The sequence below is a fragment of the Balaenoptera physalus genome (genome assembly GCF_965194825.1).
Source record: "Balaenoptera physalus genome assembly, chromosome: 13".
Lineage (NCBI taxonomy): Eukaryota > Metazoa > Chordata > Mammalia > Artiodactyla > Balaenopteridae > Balaenoptera > Balaenoptera physalus.
Window position 1 is genome coordinate 11,826,239 of NC_138892.1, and position 7,275 is coordinate 11,833,513.

Genomic DNA, 7,275 nt, shown 5'->3' on the forward strand with positions numbered 1-7,275 from the left:
TGTTTTTCTAGGTATGAGAAGATACAAGAATTTGAGCTCATGAAAATCTTTTTCTGAAAATATCTATCTGAAGGCCTGTTCTGCCAGTTTTTCCCAGAGCACAGAGGGCCTCATTCCTGATCTCCACCCTGAACTGCTTTCAGGGGGTATTGAAGGCCACTAGCTGCAGTGGCCATGATTTAATCTTTGTAGAGGTAGATGGCAAGTGCTAATTTCTAGTCAGCAGGGCCCCTTCATGGTCATAAATTTGACCATGGTTTTGGGGCAGCATTTCATGACAATTTCATCCCATGGTGCTAGGAACGCTCATTCCTAGGTCTAGCGAAGATTTTTCTGATAGGCCACTCGATGTGCTATTACGGGACTAGGCCTTTACTAGCATCCAAAAGTCTCTTATGGCCCAGGAAAATATTCCCTCTTGTCGCTTCTTCCCATATCTAGAGTTACACTATTTCAATCATTGATCTCATATGGAACCATATATCATCGTTTTATCAGAGGCTCAGTCACACATTTGGTAATGTAAGAGACAACAATTTTGTAAAACAGGCAATATAAAAAATATAGCTAGCAGATTAGTAAGGTAATAAGTAAGAATTTAAGTCAAGAACTTTCATTAGGTGTGACCCAGTATATCCCAGGTCGCCTGACTTAGTCTGTTCTGTACCAATCCTTATATTTTAGGGAAATTATATATTGGCATTGTCCACAAGGCACCCAGTCCAGCTTTCTAGTGTTACTAGACTGACTATCCTTAGTATGATTTAATTGTTCCCAGCATAGAGGAGCCTTTAAACTTAAATTACCATAGCCTGGTGTTAACTACATAAATCCATCCCATAATTGTGGGAGGTTTTATTTCTTGGCTGAAATTTTGCTTGTTGCTCTGATTGTACTTGAGTAATAGAGGAAAATTTATCTTTATGGCCAAGGTCAGAACAGGTATTATAAATTGGCCAGGTGAGGGGATCTTATCTAGTAATATCAATAGTGGCCTGAACATGACTATAATTTTTCTTTAAATAAATTTCCTAAGAGTCAACCAATTAGAGCCTTGGAGTGGAGAAATTCACTCAGGTAAACCAGAAGTACTAGACACAGGTAATTGGCCACAAACCCAACAACTGGATTGATTTCAAAATTAGCATAGCATCATGCCTATGATAGAAAAACATCTGATTCATATGCAAAGGTCCAAGAAGTCAAGAAAACATTATAAATGATCATACGAGTCAGGTCGGGGATCTTGGGCAAGCTGTCTACTTCTGATTGTCATCTTCTTTTCATCCTGGTGTGAGTATAGTTTCCTCGTTTGAGCATCGTTTTAAGGTGATTTTGAGATCAGGCATCCTCTCCAAAGGCCAGTCCAGTACAGGGGCACTTTGTGAGTGAAAATTAATCCAAGCGTTAATTCCCTTTAGTTACACTGTGAATGAGCTAGTTAAAACTACCTGATGAGGGTCTTTCCATCCAGGTTGGAGATAGTCCTTTAAATTATGTCTTTTCCAATATGCATAATCCCCTGATTATAGGTCGTGGGGCATCTGATCTTCATCCAAAGATGGATTACTGAGATAAGCTGTAGAAACAAACTTAGAGTGTCCTTTAATAATTCTGTTAAACTTTTTAGCAGTATAACATAACAGCAAGGAACTATCAGAAAGTGAGTCTTGGTAAACACAGACCTTAATTAACAAAACTAGAATTTAATATTCAGTGAAGCATAATTCTTTTGTTTCCATTGTGAGGGCATTAACTCTGCAGCCAGGGAAGGCTTTAACCCATCACATAAAAATGAGGTTTGTCATGGAGCTGGAAAAAGCCAAGCAGCTGTCTTGGATTTTCCATAGCCCTGATTGTTTGATTTTACAGCTATTTTTAACTCATTTTAAATTCTCTGACTTAGGAGTAGACCACTGCCATGTTACAAAGACATCAGGATAGCAAAAGTCTGACAATGAGGGGTTAATTTTTGTAGATGCAGGATGAACTTTATCTATGTGTGCCAAAATCTTCATAGATCATTGTGAAATAATACTTATTTACTTTACCAAAGTAACAAACGATTTTAAAAGCAAATACAAATCACTTAAAGGCAAAGAAATTTACATAGTCTGTTATTAAAAGCAGCATTCCAAGAAAATTTTGTTCTCTTAACAGAGAGAGAGAACCAAATTTCAGTCTAGTCTCAATAAACATGGCCTGATGGTTTATATATAATTGTAATTGATCATACAGACTTTTTGCTCACTGAAATTTTTATAAGGAGTCTCAGACTGAACTTTTAAAAGACCTCTCAGGACTAGGAAAGTCACACCAAGGGCTTGTCACAGATTTTGCTTACCAGATCTAGGTGAATTCCTTCCTTTTCAAGGTCCCCAAAATAACTTGAGATTTCTGTACCTGTTAGTGATGTAGCCTTCCTAATTTATCTGATAAAGCTGTTGGGAACCTAAGAGTTTCCAATCTCTGGAGGGAGCAGGCAGAGAGAAAAGATAAATGTTTCAATTCCGCTTACAAAAGTATAATTTACCAAATTACTGTAAGCCATAATTTGCTTGATGGGGAGGTTTTCCTCACACCTGGAAAACATAGATTCAAACCAGTAATTTTTCAGATAGAAACCATAAAATTATAACCATATTCACCAGTTCATTTAGTCCTTTTGTTAACTTTTTATGAAGCCATCATGTTTTTTCTAGAATTTTTCTACTTCTTACCCAGTTCAGTACAAGTCAGAAGCTTGTATTTATCTAAAAGTCCTTTCTATAAATCTTCTTGAAGAGGAAGCATTTTTGCAAAGGCATCAGAATAAAACCATAACTGTCTATAATGATAAAAGACTTAAGAAGACACATTTAAAATCTGATTACAATGTAATGTAATTTGACAAGGTAACTTGGCTACTGCTGTGACATACAACACCTTAAGATAATAACTGGATTTATGACTGATAACATTTTACCAGGACATATCAGAACTTTAGGAATCCCATATAATTTCTAGAGTATCTATATTAGTAACATTTACCATACAATATAACCTAAGAAGATTTATTACTCATTTGACAATACTTCCCATGTAATTTAACATACCCAATGAACCTAATTAGTTTAATATCTCCCCTTGGGATGTTTCAGTATTTTATTTGGAAATGGCCTAGTTATTCAATAAACTTCCATCATTTAACTTAATTTAGCACAACTCTAAATTTTCAAGTTGTCGAGCATCTGGAAGGATTATTCTTAAATTGACATTCCTAAAACATACTTATTCCTAAAAAGTTTACCCAGAGCTCTTATCTCATTTGTATTTTTTTCTTAAAAATTTCTTCACATCAAGTTACTTTCATTGCTGACAAATTTGCAACAGATATAATAGGATCTTATTTAGTTTATATTAAACCTAGGCACAATAAAAGTATTATACTTGATGACTCTAAAGACATGTCTATATTAATTTCATCAAGAAACATTAATACCAGGTATTAATTTAATACTGAATATTTCCCAGTTCACGAGAACCTAGAATTCGGTTAGCTTAATTTCTCTTGTATTTAGAATTGTTTGATTTGTAAGCGCTTACTTTTCTTTTAACCAATGAAATAGAGCTCATTTACAAATTAACCTCAGCAGTATTATCCAAAGACAAAGACACATACTGAGATATACACATGTATCCAGACAAACACAGATCTCATAGTTTTCCACTTGGGGCTTAAAATGTCTCTGCCCCTTTTTTTCCCCTCGCTTGAAGTTCTACTAATTAACCCAAAGCTGAAGTCTCAGGCAAAGTGGGCTGTGTTTGTATCTCAAGGACACGATAAGAATTAACTTCAAGCTTTCTCCTAGGCATATTTGTGTTCTCTCAGGGTCAGGATTCTGAAAAAAAAAGTATTTCAACAAGCTAGCTTTTTCTCATTGCACATGCCAAAAGAACTGGTTTTGCAATTTCAAAAAAAGTTTTACTTTAACCAATTTTCTCCGGAGTCTAAAGAATATTGTGGCCAAACTGTGAAAAATCATCTTTCTCTTTCTGTAGGCATAGTTTCATAGCTAAAATATAGACCAAATAGTGCTCAAATTGACCCTAATAACAGGGGCAGACTGGCTGATAAAATGTCCTAGCAGGGCTTGTTTCTCTGGGGAGGTGGGGTCTTAGTTTGATCAGAAGACTCTGGAGGAGTGAGGGAACTTGCAGGAGTTGCAGAAGCTTCGTTCCCTCCTGAGAGTTGCTTGAAGTTGGAAGGGGATCATTTAGAATGTTAGGTGAGATTTTTTTTGATTCCTCAGGCTTTTGATTGTGGAGCCACCTAAAGCAGGATTATAATAAAGGGAAAAATAAAGTCCTGAACATAAGGGAACCTCGGTCCATTTTCCCCATCCCGTGGCAATAAAGATCTAATTATAAGAGACCCATTTTTTTTCCCCCCATTGGATCATAGCTATAGGTCGACCAGTCATTTAAATTTTTCTCCAAGCGTTCCCAGGTGGGTGTGGAACCTTAGAGGAAGCGCTTCCCATTTTAGCTCAAAAAGTTAGTCACAGATGTCTGTGCGCTCAAACCAAAGTAAACAAACCAAACCAAAACCGCGCTAGCGGGAAGTCACAAAGTAAAACAACGAGCAAAGAGATATCCCAAAAGGATGGCAAAGAGATGCCCAGAAATCAAAAGCCAAACGGCAAAATGCCCCAAACGTGACTTCCAAGCGACATTTGTCCAAAACGGTGCCTTACAAACAATTTCCCTTCACAGCGAGAATTCCCCAAATTGGAACCAAAGTTCCCCAAATGGACAAAGTCAAAAGGCCTCAGCTGTGCGCCCTGGGGGACTTACCAAAATGCTGGCGGGTGTGTCGCGACTTAACAAATGCCCTCTCTCTGATCCTCCAAGAGGATCAAAGTCTTCTCGGAGTAGAAGTCCGGGCTGGTGCGGGGAAGGGAAGAGAAGGTGTCCTTAAGGCAAAAAAATAAATAAATAAATAAGCCTCGGCAGCTGCTAGGGCAAAGTCCCCCCTGTTCTCCGCCACAGTTTTGGAGTTCTGCAGCCATGACGGCTGGTAGGGTGAGGTGGGGCACGGCCCCGCAGCAGAGAGTCCCTGGCGATCTGGCCTCAGAGAAATCCCCCAACCGTCCGCTCTCCTGAAGGAGGCTGGCAGGCTGGCATGGAGAGAGATCCCCGAGCATCCAACCAAGCCAAGGGGCCCTGCGGGGCTGCCTGCCCGCGAGCATATCCTGGATGAGCCCCCAAATTTTGTTGCCAAAAAAAACCGCCTTGGCTCTCTGCACCAATGCCGAACAGAAATACAGAGATAGAGTTTATGGAGGAAAAAGAAAGATAGCTTTAATTCTTTGCCAGGCAAAGGGGAAAACATAGCAGGCTAGTGCCTCAAGAACTGTGCCCCCCTTCTCTGGGGAATAGGGCAAGGTTATAGAGCTGGGACTCGTGGTCTGCGATAGGTGATAAGGCTCAAAGTAATTAAGGTTTTGCATTTCTTTCTTTTTTTTCTGCAAATTTATGGCCAAAGCTGGCGTCAGGCGGCTCAGCAACCGGGTCTGGTGTCCCTGAGGTTATCTGCCGGTGACCTTTCTGAAATGAAGAATGTTACAAGGGAGAGTAGAGGGAGAAGAATGCCAGGTGCGGAGTGTAATTCATGTGGAGTAATTAGCTTTGCGAAGGACAAGTCTAGCTACAAGTGTTTGTTAGTGTAACAGCTAAAAAATAACCAAGATTGCTTAACTCTTTCAGGCCTGTTTAAGTTGCTTCCCTAGCCTCTTCATTGTTCCCTTGTTTTCTTTGTTTATCAGAAAAGAAAACTCTCATTTCTATTTTTGCTGCAACAAGGGTCCCAGCCAGGAGTCCCCGTCTGGGTAGCCCTTAAGCCTGTCCGGCTTCACCGCACTGCCTCTCTCCGCCCCCATCTCTGCTTTCAGAATCCCAGTGAGGCAGCCGGGTTGTCCTAGGCCCTCGGGCTGTTGTCAGGCAGAGATAGGACAGCTCCCTGCAGGGCTGTCTTATCTAATCAGGTCTCTCCCAAGCTGCTCTCTCTCCAGGACTGCCCTCCCTCACTTGCCTTCCACCTCTGTGTTCTCTTCTCTTTCATCCTACTCCCCTTCCCTCTGGCATCCTGCACAGCGCCTCGCCTCTGCCCTGCCCCATCAAGTTTTGTAAAATTGTCACCGTGCTGTCTTTCAGTGGGGGATTCTTTCGGAGGTGATTCACCCCACTGTTCGTACAGAGACCGGCTCAGCATGTATAAGGAATCATTTATAAATGCATTTGTAAGATAACAGTGATGAATTTAGTTTCTGGTTCCCTGAGTTGTTCTGGCTCTTTTATTGTCCTTCCTCACCAGCAATCTGTCCCTTCTTACTCTCCCGTCAGACATTTTAGTCCCACTGATGAGTAAGCCATGGGAAAGCAGTTGTACATGAAATAATCATGGTGGTTTTTCAAAGCCCAGGATCACAGGTGATTGCTTTCTCACTGGTTCTTTTTTTTTTGACAGTGTTGGGTCTTCATTGCTGCGCGGGCTTTTCTCTAGTTGCGGCGAGTGCGGGCTACTCTTTGTTGTGGTGCACAGGCTGCTCATTGCGGTGGCTTCTCTTGTTGCGGAGCACGGGCTCTAGGTGCACGGGCTTCAGTAGTTGTGGCACGTCGGCTCAGAGAAAGCCCGCGTGCAGCAACGAAGACCCGACACAGCCAAAAATAAAATAAATAATTTTTAAAAATACATAAATAAATCTCTTAATTAGGACCATACCCATAATATCAAACCCTGTTACACACATCTCACCTACCCAGTTACCGAAGGCTGCCTGACCCCCTGGTTCCAATAAACTTTCGAGGTGCTGTAAGAAATAGTTTACTGACGCCTAACTACGTGACATCTGCTGCTTTTTCCCGTCATGTGCCAAATTGTTACTTCCATCAACATATCACCAGCCTTATCGTGTTTAATAAGACACGATTCAGCTCTTGCTCAGCTGATGAGAGATACACGTTCCCTGGTATTCTTCCTGCAGATGAATAGTTGGCTTCAAACAAAGAACTACTTTTTCCTGTGAAGATCGTTGCTGCATTTGCTGGAGTCCTGTCCTGTCTAGATCTTCACTTCTAGCAACTGCCCCACCCCCAGCCTCTTTCATAAATCCTGGCCCCCCGCGTGCCCATGGCCTTACGCATGCCATCTTTGGTGTCTGCTGTCTCCCCACTGTCTTGTATGAACTCACATTTCCTACTTCATTGCCTCAGTTCCTTTTCTTGTCAAGTCAG

At 40.9% G+C, this 7,275-nt stretch overlaps 1 long non-coding RNA gene across 1 annotated transcript; it reads right to left on the bottom strand.

Annotated features, from left to right (window-relative positions):
- Positions 1-473: 473 nt before the first annotated feature.
- On the bottom strand, positions 474-6,725 carry LOC309641118. The gene is made up of 2 exons (XR_014252527.1): positions 4,837-6,725; positions 474-4,312 (listed from the first exon to the last, which is right to left on the bottom strand). It is a non-coding gene; the product is annotated as an uncharacterized lncRNA (long non-coding RNA).
- Positions 6,726-7,275: the final 550 nt, after the last annotated feature.